The sequence below is a fragment of the Phyllobates terribilis genome, unplaced genomic scaffold (genome assembly GCF_046119375.1).
Source record: "Phyllobates terribilis strain yellow unplaced genomic scaffold, ASM4611937v1 Scaffold_3__8_contigs__length_932513732, whole genome shotgun sequence".
Lineage (NCBI taxonomy): Eukaryota > Metazoa > Chordata > Amphibia > Anura > Dendrobatidae > Phyllobates > Phyllobates terribilis.
The window spans coordinates 677,875,759-677,893,958 of NW_027362763.1; the positions used below are offsets into that span (position 1 = coordinate 677,875,759).

An 18,200-nucleotide genomic window follows, 5' to 3' on the forward strand; every position below is an offset into this window, starting at 1 on the left:
ATTTTATTATTAATTTATTCTTTTGTATGTATTTATTTGACACCTTGTTGTTACATTTTATTTCATACTTTGTAATGGAGCGCAGCAGCCGGAGGACAAAACTCAAGAACAAGAGGAATCCAGCGACGGAAAAGCAGAAAACAAGGAGGTGTGGGCTGGAAGCAAAGTACGTACAAGGGGGGTAGAAGAGGGAATATCAGCCAATATATATTTAAGAAAATAAATGCTCCAGAATTGTGACGTAATTTGCACCGTATGACTTGGATCACATTTATAAGTTGTTTTAGACACTTTTTGCACCTTCTCCGACAAGGGAGACATGACCTTGGTGAAAGGGGATTGCTGATTTTGTGGTCTATTATGCAACACGGTGTGCCAAAAAATATGGCAGAATGTTTGCTCAAGTTTCTAACATAAAGTAAGTATACTGATAGGGAATGTAAACCGATCGGCTGATCCATCAGGATTTCTCGCCAGAATTTTTGAGTAGAACTGTTTTTTGAATTGTTGCGCCATTTTATGAGTTGCACAAAAATGTTCAGACTTTTGGTGATTTTTCACCAGTTACTGACAATTTTGCCAACTTTTTGAAAAGTGGGGTGAGCTTAGCGGTCAACGAATTTATCGTAATCTACCCAGAATTCCCAGACCAGCTTACGTTTCTTGTGGTGCATGGCAGATGTGCCAAATTCGCTTTGTACTCCGGTGCACTATTCACCTGACGTACAAAGCGCCGGTTGTTATAAATCGCGGCTTTAGACTAGACAGTCTCAAAGTTATGACAAGGGTTTTTTAATCCATGAAAAGTGAACTAAAAGCAAAAAAAATATTTATTGTGACTTCATTAAAATAGTAAAATGGGCATAGAAATATACTGACGTGTTTTGAGTCTCGCTGATTCTTACCCCCTTCTCATCTCCAGTTTTTCGTTTTTTTCCTCCCCTTCTTCCCAGAGCCATAACTTTTTTATTTTTCTGTCCAGAAGTTCCGTATGAGAACTTGTTTTTTGCAGGACCAGTTTTACTTTTGAATGACACGATTCATTTCATCATGTGATGGGCTAGAAAGCGGAAAAAAAATTCCAAGTGCATTGAAAATGCAAAAAAAATGCAATTCCACAATAGTTTTTTTGGATTTTTTATTTACCGCGTTTACTATATGGTGAAACTGACCTGCCATTATTATTGTTCAGATCAGTACAAGTTCGCAGACACCAAACATGTAGTTTTTTTTTTTATTTAAGTGGTGAAAAAGAATCCAGAAATTCATAAAAAAAAAACCAACAACTTTCTTGTGTCACCATCTTCCGAGACCCGTAGCGTCTCCATTTTTCAGGATCTGGAACTGATGAGGGATTATTTTCTGCGCACCGAGCTGACATTTTTACTGATATGATCTTGGGGTAGATACGATGTTTTGATCGCCTCTTATTGCATTTTATTGCAATGTTGTGGTTTCCCAAAAAATGTAATTCTGGCGTTTTGATTTATTTTTCTCGTTACGTCGTTTACCGATCGGATTAATTTTCATTATATTTTGATAAATCGGATATTTCTGAACGCAGCGATACCAAATATGTGATTTTTTATTTTTAATTGTTTTATTTTGAACGGGTCAAAAAGGGAGTGATTTGGACTTTTGTGGTTTTTTTTTTTTTTTTTTTAAATTCACTTTTTACTGTATCCTTTTGTCCCCTCAGGGGACTTGAATCTGCGATTATCTGATCGCTTGTACTATACATAGCAGGACATCAGGACTGCAGTGTATACAGAAAATCACGATCTCCTGTGAACGCCAGCTAAACGCTGGCTTTCACAGGAGGATCATAATGACAGGCACGGGGGTCTTCAGCAGACCCCTGGCTGTCATGACAACCCATCATCACCCCGCAATCAAGTTACAGGTGCGCTGATGGGCAGGTGCAATGATGCGCCCACATCAGGAGGTGTGTGCCTCTTAGTGAGTTTAGTGCATTTTTCAGCTTTAGCATGCCACCGCAAGAAATGCTACTCCTGCCAGGGACTGTCATATATTTCTGTCATCATTTCACTTAGTTTAAATAATGATAATGAATTAGTCAAGTGCGCTCTGCCATGCCACCTCCTGCCCAAGCTCTTTTTAAAAATTTGGTGGAGTTTGCCGCTACTTGTATAAAAGTGACAAAAGTCACAAAACTGGTGTAAACTTCTGGAATCAGGCAGTAGGTTTGCACTGTCTAAGAATTAGATGGTATTGCTAAATATACCCAAGTTTACAACCATTTTACTTTGAAATTTTGTACTTTTTTTTGTTCTTTGCAACAATTTGCTACTTTGTGCAGTGTAGATGACGTTCACACGTTCAGTATTCAGTCAATATTTTACATCAGTATTTGTAGCCAAAATCAGGTGAGGAACAATCAGAGTAAAAGTATAATAGAAACACATCACCACTTCTGTATTTATCACCCACTCCTGGTTTTGGCTTACAAATACTGATGTAAAATACTGACCAAATACTGAACGTGTGAACGTGGCCTAAAACAGTAATGTACGTCTCCTCCTGGCTGAGCATAGGGGTAAGATTTCGGAGCGGTAGGCTGAGATCACACACTGGCTATACATTTGCATCTGCAACGCCCTCTACAGGGTAACTGTAGTATAACATTGTGACCAGTCACCAAGTCCACCAGAGCGGAGCTGCTGTTACCCAGTCTCATAAAGGGGGTCCTACGTGAGTAGATGACCCCCTCTATGGTATCCATATGTACTGGTAGGGCACAGGGACGAGGGATGTGTATTGTGAGTTCATTCACCACCCTATTATTGTAGGACGACACATACGCCATAATGAAATTTCCTATTAAAATGAACATGGAGTTTTCTTTAATAACTCACAATTAATTAATAAATTAGGTCATTGGAAAGAAGCTGCACGTAAAGGTCTCGGATAATTACTCCATTCTTCTACTTCCAATCTATTGGCCATAGGTTTTACTGTAGATGACAATGGCTCGGAAATCAATTCTTTGCGTAATTAGTCCAAATTCCATTACAAATAAAAAAAAAGAACAAAACACAATAATAAATTAAAATAAAAGTCAATGGAAAAAAAATGCAGGAGAGCAAATTTGTCCCATGAGGCTCCACTGTTAATTAGATTAAAATGAATGCGTTTGGTTTCCCAATTTCCATGATTTATGGAGTGCGGAGTTGTATAAGGAAGAGCTATGGAGAGTGTTCTGTATGATACATTGAATCCATAGTGTGTGATCCATTAGAGGGGCCCGTAGATCGCAGCTACTGATGATAATACTCGTCTCCTGGTCTCACATGATCCCTAGCAGTGTAGCACTCTCCTCTAGCAATCTGTGACTCAAAAATGTTAGACTCACCAGGTGAGGTGAATCCTCCAAGTCCAAGGTCTGGGTGGGCACACGGGCGTCAGTGCAGCAGATAGGTGGGGCACGCGGGACATGGACAGCCAAGAGACAGAAGACCGCAGGCAGGTAGGCAGTATTTAAGAAATTGCAGGCAGGAGATGTCCAGGAGACTGCAGGCAGGAGGAGTGCAGGAAACTGTAGACAGATGGAAGACGTCAGGAGACTGCAGGCAGGAGGAGTGCAAGAAACTGTAGACAGGTGGAAGACGTCAGGAGACTGCAGGCAGGAGGAGTGCAGGAAACCGTAGACAGGCAGAAGACGTCAGGAGACCGCAGAGTGCAGGAAACTGTAGACAGGCAGAAGACGTCAGGAGACCGCAGGCTGGCAGGCGGAGTGCAGGAAACCGCAGGCAGGTGGGAGATGTCCAGAAGACCGCAGGCAGGTAGGCAGTATTTAAGAAATTGCAGGCAGGAGATGTCCAGGAGACTGCAGGCAGGAGGAGTGCAGGAAACTGTAGACCGGTGGAAGACGTCAGGAGACTGCAGGCAGGAGGAGTGCAGGAAACTGTAGACAGGTGGAAAATGTCAGGAGACTGCAGGCAGGCAGAGTGCAGGGAACCGTTGACAGGCAGAAGACGTCAGGAGACTGCAGAGTGCAGGAAACTGTAGACAGGCAGAAGACGTCAGGAGACCGCAGGCTGGCAGGCGGAGTGCAGGAAACCGCAGGCAGGTGGGAGATGTCCAGGAGACTGCAGACAGCAGTTGAGCAGGTCAAGATGCATAGAGCAAGCCAGAGTCTAGCAACACTGTCTTAATACCAAGACACGGGTGTGTGTCTTGGTCAACCTTATATAGGCCCAGGTGGATGCACAGACGGGATCACACAAAGCCATCTGCAAAGCCCGACAAGAAGGACTAGAGAGTCTAGTGGACTGGTTTGAATGGAGCAAATCGTGGATCCAGGACAGGTGCGTAACAAAAAAAATGTGGTAAAAAAAGTCAAAGTAATGAGATGCTTGGTAGGGGAGCAAGAAGGAGACCACTGCTGTCCTTGAGGAGCATAAATGACCTGTAAGACATTAGGTGTAATGTTTCAAAATGTCCAGTGTGGTATATAAGCTCATTCGGCTGCACATAGAGGTAAACACAGGAACACTGTCTCTTTAAACCTTCCGCTGGTTTATTAACAGTACTGCATAAACCACGGCAACGTTAGCAAAACAAACACGGCCATCCTGGCTTAGAGGAAAAACAAAACATTACGTATGGCACAGTCCTTGTTGTTACGGGAAACCACCAGCTTCAGGAACAAAAACCATAAGGTTTAGCTTTCCTTCACAAGACAATACAGCTCCAGAGCTTTCACCTCCAGGCCCACCCCACACTGAATGCTCTAGAAGGCTGGGAATTTATCCTCTGGACTCCTCCCACTCTGCAGCTGTTTAATCACCCTAGAACTAAACATGGCTGATTAACCCCTCTCAGAACTTCATGTGCTGGAACATTTTCCTATGTTTAGATTACTGAAACTAACAATCTCAATGCTACTTATCACCCCTCCAGTACTTTCCCAGTGACTTTGTCACAGTAGTGTAAAGTAAACCTAGGCTTCCAAAGTAGGAACCAGGTTCACATAGAGGTGCTGTTGCAATGGTCTGGATGGGCTCCACTGTATCCAGGCAGGAAGAACTTCTCATTGATTGAACCATGAATTCTGGACTATACCAGAACTTCCTAAGCCATGATTTGCACAAATCCTTGTTCATGGTATTTTGTTGATATATTTCCGCTGTTCTTTATTATCTGCTTTCTATAAAATATCTAAATAAATGCACAAAATGTTGAAAACTAAAAAAAAACACAAAAAAAAATCTATTTAATAATAATTTTTTCTGGACTTTTTTTTTAAAGAATTTTACATATGATTATTTTTTTACACCTATAGAGAAGCCTATAGGAAAAACATCTCCATCCTTCCAATAATACCATACCATTATGCCATTTTCATAGTTTCTACATGGTTTTCATGCAGTTTCTAAAAGGGGTTGTATATAAATGTCATAAAAATAGCATAAAAAATGCTCTGAATAAAAGCGCACAGTTTAAATGCAATGTTCAAACACACTTGCTACTTTTTGAATAAAATGTCTCAAAACCCTCAAAACACCTTAAAAAATGGGAAAACTACTTACAGCATTTTTGCAGAAAAAAAACACCATTAATCCCAATGAAAACATCACGGAAAGGGCTACAAAAGGATTCTGTTTGGTCAATTAGACATCTGGAAAAATAAGCTAAGCCCAGTATGTGCTTCTGGGACTCCAGTGATCAGTGATGATCTCGAGAGGAACTCGACAGCACCACTACAGGAGAAATGAAGCATTGCACTGTCCTTGTACTGCCAAGTCCTCCAACAAGTTGGAAGTCACTGACCCACTAATGCGCACTTAAAACCTCATTAGTTTATTCAGCCATTGCTTAGTTTTCCTTGTCTCCTGCACAGGTAACAACAGATTTGGTGCAATGTAATGCACAAAAAATAAAATCAGTAGTGAAAAAATAAAGATACATTATAATCAGACTCACCCAAAAAATAATAACAGACTGTGTCACCACATCAGCCTTCACCTCAGAATGTCTGATTATAATGTATCTTTATTTTTTCACTACTGATTTTATTTTTTGTTCATTATATTGCACCAAATTTCTATATGTCTGACTCACAGTATTGCATTGTAATTAACTTGGCGGATATACAGTACAGACCAAAAGTTTGGACACACCTTCTCATTTAAATATTTTTCTATATTTTCATGACTATGAAAATTGTACATTCACACTGAAGGCACCAAAACTATGAATTAACACATGTGGAATTATATGCTTAGCAAAAAAGTGTGAAACAACTGAAAATATGTCTTATATTCTAGGTTCTTCAAAGTAGCCACCTTTTGCTTTGATGACTGCTTTGCACACTCTTGGCATTCTCTTGATGAGCTTCAAGAGGTAGTCACCGGAAATGGTTTTCACTTCACAGGTGTGCCCTGTCAGGTTTAATAAGTGGGATTTCTTGCCTTATAAATGGGGTTGGGACCATCAGTTGTGTTGTGCAGAAGTCTGGTGGATACACAGCTGATAGTTCTACTGAATAGACTGTTAGAATTTGTATTATGGCAAGAAAAAAGCAGCTAAGTAAAGAAAAACGAGTGGCCATCATTACTTTAAGAAATGAAGGTCAGTCAGTGCGAAAAATTGGGCAAACTTTGAATGTGTCCCCAAGTGCAGTTGCAAAAACCATCAAGCGTTACAAAGAAACTGACTCACATGAGGACCGCCCCAAGAAAGGAAGACCAAGAGTCACCTCTGCTTCTGAGGATAAGTTTATCAGAGTCACCAGCCTCAGAAATCGCAGGTTAACAGCAGCTCAGATTAGAGACCAGGTCAATGCCACACATAGTTCTAGCAGCAGACACATCTCTACAACAACTGTTAAGAGGAGACTTTGTGCAGCAGGCCTTCATGGTAAAATAGCTGCTAGGAAACCACTGCTAAGGACAGGCAACAAGCAGAAGAGACTTGTTTGGGCTAAAGAACACAAGGAATGGACATTAGACCAGTGGAAATCTGTGCTTTGGTCTGATGAGTCCAAATTTGAGATCTTTGGTTCCAACCACCGTGTCTTTGTGCGACGCAGAAAAGGTGAACGGATGGACTCTACATGCCTGGTTCCCACCGTGAAGCATGGAGGAGGAGGTGTGATGGGGTGGGGGTGCTTTGCTGGTGACACTGTTGGGGATTTATTCAAAATTAAAGGCATACTGAACCAGCATGGCTACCACAGCATCTTGCAGCGGCATGCTATTTCATCCGGTTTGCGTTTAGTTGGACCATCATTTATTTTTCATCAGGACAATGACCCCAAACACACCTCCAGGCTGTGTAAGGGCTATTTGACCAAGAAGAAGAGTGATGGGGTGCTACGCCAGATGACCTGGCCTCCACAGTAACCAGACCTGAACCCAATCGAGATGGTTTGGGGTGAGCTGGACCGCAGAGTGAAGGCAAAATGGCCAACAAGTGCTAAGCATCTCTGGGAACTCCTTCAAGATTGTTGGAAGACCATTTCCGGTGACTACCTCTTGAAGCTCATCAAGAGAATGCCAAGAGTGTGCAAAGCAGTCATCAAAGCAAAAGGTGCCTACTTTGAGGAACCTAGAATATAAGACATATTTTCAGTTATTTCACAATTTTTTGTTAAGTATATAATTCCACATGTGTTAATTCATAGTTTTGATGCCTTCAGTGTGAACGTACAATTTTCAAAGTCATGAAAATACAGAAAAATCTTTAAATGAGGTGTGTCCAAACTTTTGGTCTGTACTGTATATATATATATATATATATACATATATGTACATATATGCATATATATATATATATATATATATATATATATACACTGATCAAAATAATAAAGGGAACACTTAAACAACAGAATATAACTCCAAGTAAATCAAACTTCTGTGAAATCAAACTGTCCACTTAGGAAGCAACACTGATTGACAATCAATTTCACATGCTGTTGTGCAAGTGGAATAGACAATATATGGAAATTATTGGCAATTATCAAGACACCCTCAATAAAGGAGTGGTTCTGCAGGTGGGGACCACAAACCACATCTCAGTACCAATGCTTTCTGGCTGATGTTTTGGTCACTTTTGAATGTTGGTTGTGCTTTCACACTCGTGGTAGCATGAGACGGACTCTACAACCCACAGAAGTTGCTCACGTAGTGCAGCTCATCCAGGATGGCACATTAATGCGAGCTGTGGCAAGAAAGTTTGCTGTGTCTGTCAGCTGTAGTGTCCAGAGGCTGGAGGCGCTACCAGGAGACAGGCCAGTACACCAGGAGACGTGGAGGGGGCTGTAGGAGGGTATATACATATATATATGTGTGTGCCTATACAAACCGTTATCATTATTCCTTGGTATTCTGCCATCTGGTGGGTACCTTTTGTATTGTGATCTTATTTTCACTATTTTGTGTCTCTCATCTGCCTCCCCTTGCGTTCGTTGTTACTTGTTTTTGCTAATAACTTTTACATTTTATTTTGTTGTGTAGTTTTGTATCTTAGTAAAATATTTATTGTTTATATACTACTATATGTTTGTCTGATTTTTTATTAAATTGGAGTAATACTTATATGATATATTAAGCTATTAATGACCCCTCCATGAGGGAACTGTCACCTAATGTTCCGCAGACCCTGAATGACCCAGAAGACCCTAACTGCAGTTCTGTCATTCTGTACCAGACAGATCAGGATGATCAGATCCAGCCGTCTAAATCCTAAAACTGCTTTCCCAGGAACAATAACTTTGATTGACATTTGGCTCATTATCCGATTCCGTCTGTAAGATGATAAATCTCAGTCTTTACATTACTTCATCTCAGAATCTTGAATATCCAAATTAAGTCTGAGCCCCGGCCAGGTCTGGATCACTGTCACAGGCGCAGCATTTGGTCAGCCGGGAGGAATGTAAGACGGCCATGTAAACGCTGGATACAATGATTGTAAACACAGACAAGATGTAGAATGTAGTAACATTGTATCTCCGGGGATGGAAAATAACACAGAGGACCCTCAATCACCCACACAGACCCCTGACTCTCCCAGATAAGGATGCCAGTCCTCCTCATGTGACTCCACCACAGAGAATATATTATGGGAGCAGTTTCCTGATGCATTGATATCGTTCACAAGAAAAATATCTTGAAGGAAGTTATGCATTTTTCTATACTTATTGTATCAATCACTTACAGTCTTCAAGATCTCTGCTAGTGTGTTGTACAGCCCCCAAAATATGTTTTGCCATATACCCCCAACACCGGCACTTAAAATAAAATTATATACATCTACACTCCACAACATTGAAGTTACAACACCAAGAAGAAAATAGGTGAAGTTCTGAAGATAACGGGATGGAGACGTTACTGATCTGCAAATGATGAAAAAATGGAAAATGTTCAAAACATCTGGATTTATTCAATCTGGAGTCTGAGCCATGAGTAGAAATTCCGGCACTTCCAGTCTTGGGTGCAGTCACTGAGGGTATTAATGGTCGTGTGAGGAAGGTTCTGCCGCTGAATGCACTTGGGAAAATCATCAAGATCCACTGCTGGCAGCTCCTGTGTAATCACCGACCAATGAAGTTCCTGATGTGTGTAATGGTAGACAAGTCCAGAGACGTTGCAGCCACGTTGCAGACAATGAAACACTTTGGAGAAATGGTCGCAACACTGGATCCACAACCAAATCAGTGTAACACCGAGATGTTACTGTCAGTGGGATACCGCGAAAGAGAGGGGCCAGAAGATCACGGCGTATGGTTACACAAACTCCTACACTGATTAGAACTGCTTCACCATCCTATTAAACAGTGCAGAGTTTTCCTTGCTCTGTCATTGCAAGGGTTAATCAGCTCAGTTGATCTCCTGGAGCTCTCCATCCTGAATAGTCTCAGCTGTTCTGTGTTGGCCATTCCCCTCTGGTATATATGCTTGCCACTGACACTTGGGAGTTGCCAGTGATAGTTTTCAAGTTCCTGGTTTGGTGTTGGAGGAGTTATTCAGTGTTTGAAGTAGGTGGTTGGAGAGTGTTCAGGAGATTTTTGTGTGGAGTTGGTTTGCAAGTTTATCCTCATCCTCTCCCATTTGGTTTCTCCTTCCTATCTCTCCTCTGTTTCTCACTCTGCTGCTTTGTGAGTGTATTTGTATGATTGTAGTTTTCTTTTATCCCTGTTTACCACTGTCAGTCTGGTTGGTGTTATCCTATACACTTCAGCCTCACACCGTCCTGGGTGGGGGAGGGAACAGATAAGGGTTAAGATAGGAGCACAGAAAGGTAAGTGACCCTGGCATCTCCACCTTCCGGGGTAATATGGGGGACAGGGATCGCCTAAGGCGACCCCTATTTTGAGGGATCAGATAGGTGCCCACAGTCCCTAGCCGCTACGTGACATTATCACTGGCAGTACCTTTTTGGATCCATTATGGATCCTGTGGCTGCTCTGGCAGGGAAGCTACAACAACTCTGCCTGGAGGTGGCAGACTTGCGCTCTGTTGCTTTGCAGCACCCATTGACTCCGGCTCCCAGGCAACCCCTAGTGGAGCCCAAGATCGTTTTGCCAGATAGTTTCTCTGGGGTTCGGGAAAATTTTGGGGAGGCCTGCACACTTCATTTTAGGTTACGTCCTCACTCCTCGGGTATCGAGGAGGAACGGGTGGGGATCATAATCTCTCTTTTCCACAGTGACCCTTAAACCAGGGCATTTTTTCTCCTGTCTGATTCCCAGTCACTTCAGATGGTGGAGTAATTTTTTCAGGCTCTAGGTCTTATCTATGACGACCGAGTCTCTCTGGCTGAGTTTAAATTATGTCAGCTTCAGCAGGGAGACTGGCCAGCGGAGGGGTATTGCCCCAAGTCCATGAGGTGGTCTATGAATACTAGGTGGAATGACCCCGCGCTCCATAGTCAGTTCTGTCAGGGGCTTTCTGAGAATGCCTTTGCTCTGTATGAGACCCCGGTTTCCCTAGAGGCGGCCATGTCTCTAGCTAATAGAAAAAATACAGGTGCAGCACTAGCATAAATATACTATAAAGTTGGATTCAAAATGCCTTTCAGGTAAAACCAAACCTCAAAATATCCAAAGAAGACAAAGGCAGCACTCCATAGTACAAGTGATTATTGGTTTATTGACCCATCATGTCAGGGCGATGTTTCATTCCAAGTGTGGAACTTTTTCAAGCCGTGTCAATGGAACCGATGATTCTCAGCCAGTGTCCCATGCCAGTACTTGCCCAGCCTCAAACTGCATAGTGGCTGCGGATCTGACGAGGGTAGGCACATTCAGCTTAGCTATCCATGTGGACCGCCATCTACGTCAGAGACATAAAGAGACATCTGAATCTTTGGGGGGTCATGGGTCAATGGAACCTAGGGCTAAGTCCATAGAGGAACCCATGCAGTTGAGGGACGACTCTTTTTACCGGTCCTCCTGCAGTTCGACACAAAGAGTGAGTGTGTTTTTTCTATGGTAAGAAGGGTCATTTTGTGGGTACTTGTCCACCTATAACCACAAACAGCAGCCGGAAAACTAAGGAGCCAGGGTTGTGGGGAGGTTAGCAACCCGGGTGTACATTTTTCTTCTGTGGGTAGCTCACAATTCTTTTTACCCTCCGAGATCCACTTTGGCTAAAATAAGCTGTTTATTTCAGTCTTTTTGGACAGTGGGACGGGGTTTAATCTAATTGACACCTGGTTCGTCCAGGAACAGGGTCTCAATTCTCATAAATTGTCTAGACCTATGCCTATAATCGCTTTTGATTCTGCACCCTTTAGCCAGAGGTATTTTACTCAGGTCATTCGAGGGATACGTCTGTAGGTGGGGGCCATGAACTTGGAATATCGATTGTTATGTGCTAGAGGGCTTGCCCTCTCCTGTAGTGCTGGGACTACCTTGGCTTATAACGCACCCCTGGGCCGTGGGGTACTCGGTGCCGGGCCGGTCGGTGCAGGGGATGTCACAGTGGCAGTGACCCAGTCTGTGACCCAGGGCGGTCAATAAAAGGGGATTATAGTTTTTATAGTTTAATGTTCGTGACGCCACCTGTGGTATGCGGCTATATGGAGCCGCCGCTCTGGTGCAGATCCTCTGGAGCTGATGATGACGCAGCAGAGTTGGTTTAGCTCTCCACAAGCAGAGCTTAGATCCAGGGCAGGAAATGGTGATGTTATAGATGTTGCTGTGCAGTGTAGCGCAGGGGATGGCGCAGATAATAATTCTAGGAGACAACTTAATGGCGGTTTCCTCTTATCTTTACTTGCGGTGGTTAGGCAGACCGGGGCAAGGATACTAGCTGGTAGTAGAGGTCCGGGTGGCCTGGAAGCAAGTTGGGAATCCACCTTGCCAGGTGAAGTTGGAGGCCTTCCCTTTGCGCTAATCTCTTTGGCCCTGCTGCTTGTAGCTATGCTGTGGCCCTCGTCCCTGAGTAAAACATCTTTGTGCTCACCCATATGGCAGGCAGCTCGGTCCTTCCTGGAGTGTCGCTCCCATGTGGCGGTGCTGGGCCCTATCGTGCTGCTAAGCCTCTGGGCGTCTGATGGGGCCAGGAGACCTGCAGTCTCCTGCCCTCCGGTTTCTGCTGCTGGGCCTTCAGTGCCCCACAACCTCCGACTCCGGTGTCCGGTTCTTCTACGCTCCCCTCTGGGGTGAGCTGCCGTGCAGCTTCACTGCCCAGGTCTTTCCTCTTCGCTGTCCTGACTTCAACTCCTTTCACTGACTCTAACTAACTCCGCCTCCAGATTCCAGTTGCTAAGGGGAGGAGCTCCCCTTGCTGGTCTTGAGCCAGGAGAGTGTTGCATGCTAGTATACCTGACTAGGGGACCTCTGCTTGCTTCCAGGCATGGCATCACCCCTTGTAAGGGAGGCAATGCCACAGTGTCAACCGGACTCCTGGGGTGCCACATTCCCCCCTAGTTAACTTCAGTACTCCCGGACTGAGGATACCTTTTTGAATTAACAATTAACAATAACAATTCACATTACAAATAGTTTACAAAGTCAAAAATTACAAAAAACCCAACCAAAAATTTATAGCAGTCACTGCAGTGCTTAGTCTTTACGCCACAATGCGGGGATTGTCTTTTTCCGGATCATTTAAATTTGGCTGGTGGGAACCGCATCAACCCACTTTGTGTATCGTCCCTGGGCATGGCTTCAGGGCACGCTGTCGTTGGGCCTGGTCTTCGGCTTATTTTCAAGGTCACTTACTAACTATTTTCAATATTGTCCTGACCACACCTAGTCCTGTGGTCCGATTGTCCATAAATTTAACAACTATATATATCCAAGATTATTTAATGGTTACAACTATATATAACATACACTTTAGTTACTCCAGCGGGCAGGGAGCTGACCTTTAGTACTTTGTGTCGATCTACGTAGTACATTTGTTGTCACTGACCTTCCCTGGTGCCTAGTGTCTACCCCTGGTGTGGTGGGTTCAGTGTGAACTACACTACGGGTAGTCTGAGGTAACACTGGTAGGCTGGGTAATCTCCTACGAACTCTTTGGGTCACCCTGGGTACGACAGGTTCACTGCTAGCAGAGGGTAGATTCTCCTGATCTGCTGCTGATGAAGCATCTGTCTCTGGGGCCGATTGGTCTCTCTGCTGTTCTGGAGCCTCTGCACCTTCCGGTGAGGCCGCTTGGAGAAAGGTCAGGACCGGTACCACAATTGCTCTGTTCACCTGCGTCTGAGACCGGGGTAATGCTCCAAGGACTGTCTGGACCGTTTCCTCCACTTTTTCTATGGGCTGAGGGCTGTCTTGGTCTTCTTCTTTGTGTTTCAACTGTTCAGGGCATATCTTCAAGAGGTCTCTTGAGACTGCCGCTGAAATCTCCCCTCCATCTTTACTGATGAGGCACACCTTGGTGTTATCGAAATTTGAAGGTAGGATGGTGTATGGCTCAACCTCCCACTGGTCATCTAATTTATGGACTCGTCTCTTCCTCTTAAGTACCTGTTCTCCAGGTGACAAGGGAACTGCAGGTGCTTGCTGATTGTAAGTTTTCTCCTGCTTCTGTCTCACCTGGGACAAACTTCTCTCAACACATTCTTGCAGCTTGCGGTATTGTTGCTGCCGCTCTGTATCCCAATCTGCATCTGGTGATGTCGTCTCTGGTGTTAAAACTCCCATGTCTAAGTTAATGGGGAGCTTACTGGGTCTTGCCCTCATCAGGTAAGTGGCTGTACAGTTGGTGGAGTTCACCGGGATGTGGTTATATAGGTCCACCAAATCTGGTAACTTCTCTGGCCACAGGCTACGTTCTTCAAGGGGCAACATCTTCAACAGGTCTATCACCACCTGGTTCATCTTCTTCCACAACCCATTGGTCTGGGGATGATACGGCGTCGTCCTTATTTTCTTGCAGCCGTACAAGTTACAGAATTCCTGGAACACTTCTGCTTCAAAGATTGGACCTTGGTCGGTCAGCACTCGTTCAGGGTAACCCTGCGGGCGACAAAAGTGTTGTTGAAACGCTTTGGCTGCCATCTGAGCCGTCTGATCTTTCACTGGCACTACTACCAAGAACCTGGAGTAGCGGTCTACTATAGTGAGAGCGTAGACATAGCCTGACCGGCTTGGGTCTAGCTTCATGTGGTCCAAGGCTACCAGTTCAAGTGGTTGTTTGGTGATTATGGGCTGCAGGGGAGCCCTCTGACTGTCACGGTCTTTCCGTCTCAGGTTGCATGGACCACATTCTCGACACCATCTCTCGATTGCTTTCCTCATGCCAACCCAGTAGAATCGCTCACATACTGTAGTAGGACTTCCAACTTCTTCCACCCGAAGTGTCCTGCTCCATCGTGGTACGCTTCTAAGACCATTGGCGCATCCCGCCTCGGGACTACCACCTGCCAGACCAGTTTGTGTCCGGGAGTTGATACTTCTTCGACACAGCTTTCCCTCGTAGATGAACAGCTTGCCCTTCTCCTTCCACAACTGTGGGGTCTCCTGTGGAGAATCTGGATCAGGGTGCGAGTCAGCTTGTGTCAGCAACTCCTTTACCAAGCGGACAGCCGGGTCACTATCCTGCGTCTCTGCCCATCCATGGTGGGGCAATGGGTTGAACGTGGCCTCTCTGTTGGTGGAGCGCTTGTCCCTCACACAGTGGGAGCACTGGGACACCCTGTGACGATGGAAAGCGGGTAGCTCTATCTCCTCCAGATCTTCTGGGTCTTCTCCCCCATCTGGCAAGTTGGGCATCCTGGACAGCGCATCAGCATTAGTGTTTTTATGCCCCACCCGATACTTGATGGTAAACTCGTAGTTAGACAGTCGGCCATCCATCGTTGCTCTAGGGCACCAAGCTTCGCAGTCTCCAGGTGCGTCAGCGGGTTGTGGTCTGTGAAGACTGTAAATCTGGAGGAGGCGAGATAGTGTTTGAAGCGCTCTGTTATAGCCCAGACTATGGCTAAAAACTCCAACTTGAAGGAACTATAGTTGTCGGGGTTCATTTCTGTAGGACGGAGCTTCTCGCAGGCGTAGGCAATCACTCTCTCTCTGCCCTGCTGTACCTGGGACAGCACCGTTCCCAATCCCACGTTGCTGGCATCCGTATGGAGTACAAAGGGTTGGCCATAGTCGGGGTAGGCCAGGACTTCGTCTCCAGTAAGAGCCATTTTCAGTCGAGTGAAAGATTCGTCTTCTGGTTTACGCCATTTGAACGGAGGTTTCGGGTTCTTGGCCTTCTTGGACTGGCCCACTAAGAGGTCCTGAATGGGTGCCGCTATCTTGGTGAAACCCTTGATGAACCTCCTGTAGTAGCCTACCAGCCCGAGGAACTGCCGCACTTCCTTGATAGTGGAGGGTCTTGGCCAGTCCTTGATCACAGTGACTTTTTCAGGGTCTGGTGCTACACCTTCGGCGCTTACCACATGACCTAGGTACTGCACCTTGGGCTTTAACAGGTGGCACTTGGATGGCTTTACTTTCAGGCCATAACCAGATAGGGCTTCGAACAACTCGGCCAGGTGCTCCAGGTGGTCTTCATATGTCTTTGAGTAGACGATTACGTTGTCTAGGTACAGCAGGACGGTTTTGAAGTTTTTGTGTCCTAGGCAACACTCCATTAACCGCTGGAAGGTTCCTGGGGCATTGCAGAGCCCAAATGGCATGCAGTTGAACTCACTGAGGCCCACTGGTGTTGTAAACGCGGTCTTTTCTCTGTCTGCCTCTGCCACAGGAACCTGCCAGTACCCACTGGTGAGATCCAAAGTGGAGAAATAGTTAGCAGATCTCAATGCTGCTAATGATTCCTCAATTCTGGGTAATGGGTAGGCGTCCTTATGTGTAATGCGGTTAATCTGCCTGTAATCAACACAAATCCTCATTGTACCATCCTTCTTTCTAATGAGAACTAATGGAGCTGCCCAGGGGCTACAACTATCTCTGATCACCCCAGCCTCCTTCATCTCCCGTAACATTCCATTTGGCACATTGATAGTGAGCTGGGGGTACAGGCCGGTACTTCTCTTTAATGGGCAGATGATCTCCCTTGGGGATATGATGTTGGACCCCTTTTACCTGCCCAAAGTCTAGTGGGTGTTTGCTGAAGACTCGCTCATATTCTTGGACCACCCGGTATACTCCATGCTTTTGGTGCAAAGGGGTGGAGTCAGTGCCCACTTGTAGCCTCTGACACCAATCCTCCATCTGCCCCTTGGAGCCATTATCCTCCCCCGGTTTGGATGGAGGCAAGGGTTCCATTGCCTTTATTGCATTGTTACTGACAGTGAATAGCTTAGCAAGGGTAGCATCCCGGGGTAAATGGACCTCTTTCTCCCCACAATTCAGGATGCGTATCGGTACTCTCCCCCTGCGGATATCGACTACCCCACTGGCTATCAAGATGGTGGGCCTACTGTCGGAGTACACGGGTTCTACCAGGGCCTGATAATCTTGACCCCTAAGACCTATTGCTGCCCGGCACCATATTAACATTTCACTCCTAGGGGGCATTGCAATGGGGAATGGATCACTCATCCTGACACTGCTGACTTCTCCACCAGACAGCTCTACCTGTTGTCTTTTCATCAGGGCTCTGATCTCCTTCTGCAGAACTCGCTGCTGACTGGAACTGGCAGTCTCTGCGACCTGTTGCACCAAAAGAATTATTTCCCCAAGACAATTCTCTATCACATTGGTGCCTATAGATATCATAGGATGACTTTCTCGGCGATCAATATTATTATTATTATTTATTATTATAGCGCCATTTATTCCATGGCACTTTACATGTGAAAAAGGGGTATACATACAAGAACAATTTCAATAATCTTGAACACAATGTGACAGCGACTGGTACAGGAGGAGCGAGGACCCTGCCCGCGAGGGCTCACAATCTACAAGGGATGGGTGAGGATACAGTAGGTGAGGGTAGAGCTGGTCGTGCAGCGGTGGTTAATGCAGGTTGTAGGCTTGTCGGAAGAAAAATATGGAACGCTTCACGAATTTGCGTGTCATCCTTGCTCAGGGGCCATGCTAATCTTCTCTGTATCGTTCCAATTTTAGTATATCAACAATAATCATTCCTTGTGATAGCAATTCTACTCAGCCAACCTTTAAGGCCACCTTTTTATACCCCACCTGAGGCAAGGGCTGACCATTGCTGGCATAGATGTTAAGATGTTCATCTGGACTGCAGGTAATGTCTGAGTCAGTCCAGTATCGCTTATAAAGGATATATGGCATCGTTGTCACCTGGGAACCAGTGTCCAGCAATGCCTTCATCGGGATGCCATCAAGCACGACAGGTAGGACCGGTCGTCCTCCCACGTACTTGTCTCGCCAGCTTTGTGGGCCTGGTCGTCTTACTCCTGGGGGTTGGCCCTCTGCCCCAGGGGTTGCTCGTTTTAAACCGCAGAATCTTGTGAGGTGCCCCGCCTTTTGACAGCGGCGGCAGATGGGTTGTCCGTCCTGGTCGTAGCGATCGCTGTTCCTCCCTCTGGTCGGTGGAATTCTTCTCTGCCGTCGCCACGGGACGTCATCTGGACTAGAAGCCAGCTGGATCCTTTCCTTTGGAGACACTTGCATGGCCTGCATGGTTTTGGTTAAACGCAGCCACACTTTTGGTCAGCTCCTGGACCTGAAGGCGTAGGTCTGCAGAGGGGTCATTAGCTAGGGTCTGCGCATCAGCCTCCACAGGTGCTGGGGAAAATGACGCCACCTCCTGGTGGTATGTGATAGCGGGGCGCCGGAGGGTTGCAGT

At 45.4% G+C, this 18,200-nt stretch overlaps 1 non-coding gene across 1 annotated transcript; it reads right to left on the reverse strand.

Moving 5' to 3' along the window:
- Positions 1 to 17,420: 17,420 nt before the first annotated feature.
- On the reverse strand, positions 17,421 to 17,523 carry LOC141260620 (U6 spliceosomal RNA). Its single transcript, XR_012319361.1, has one exon. It is a non-coding gene; the product is annotated as a U6 spliceosomal RNA (small nuclear RNA).
- Positions 17,524 to 18,200: the final 677 nt, after the last annotated feature.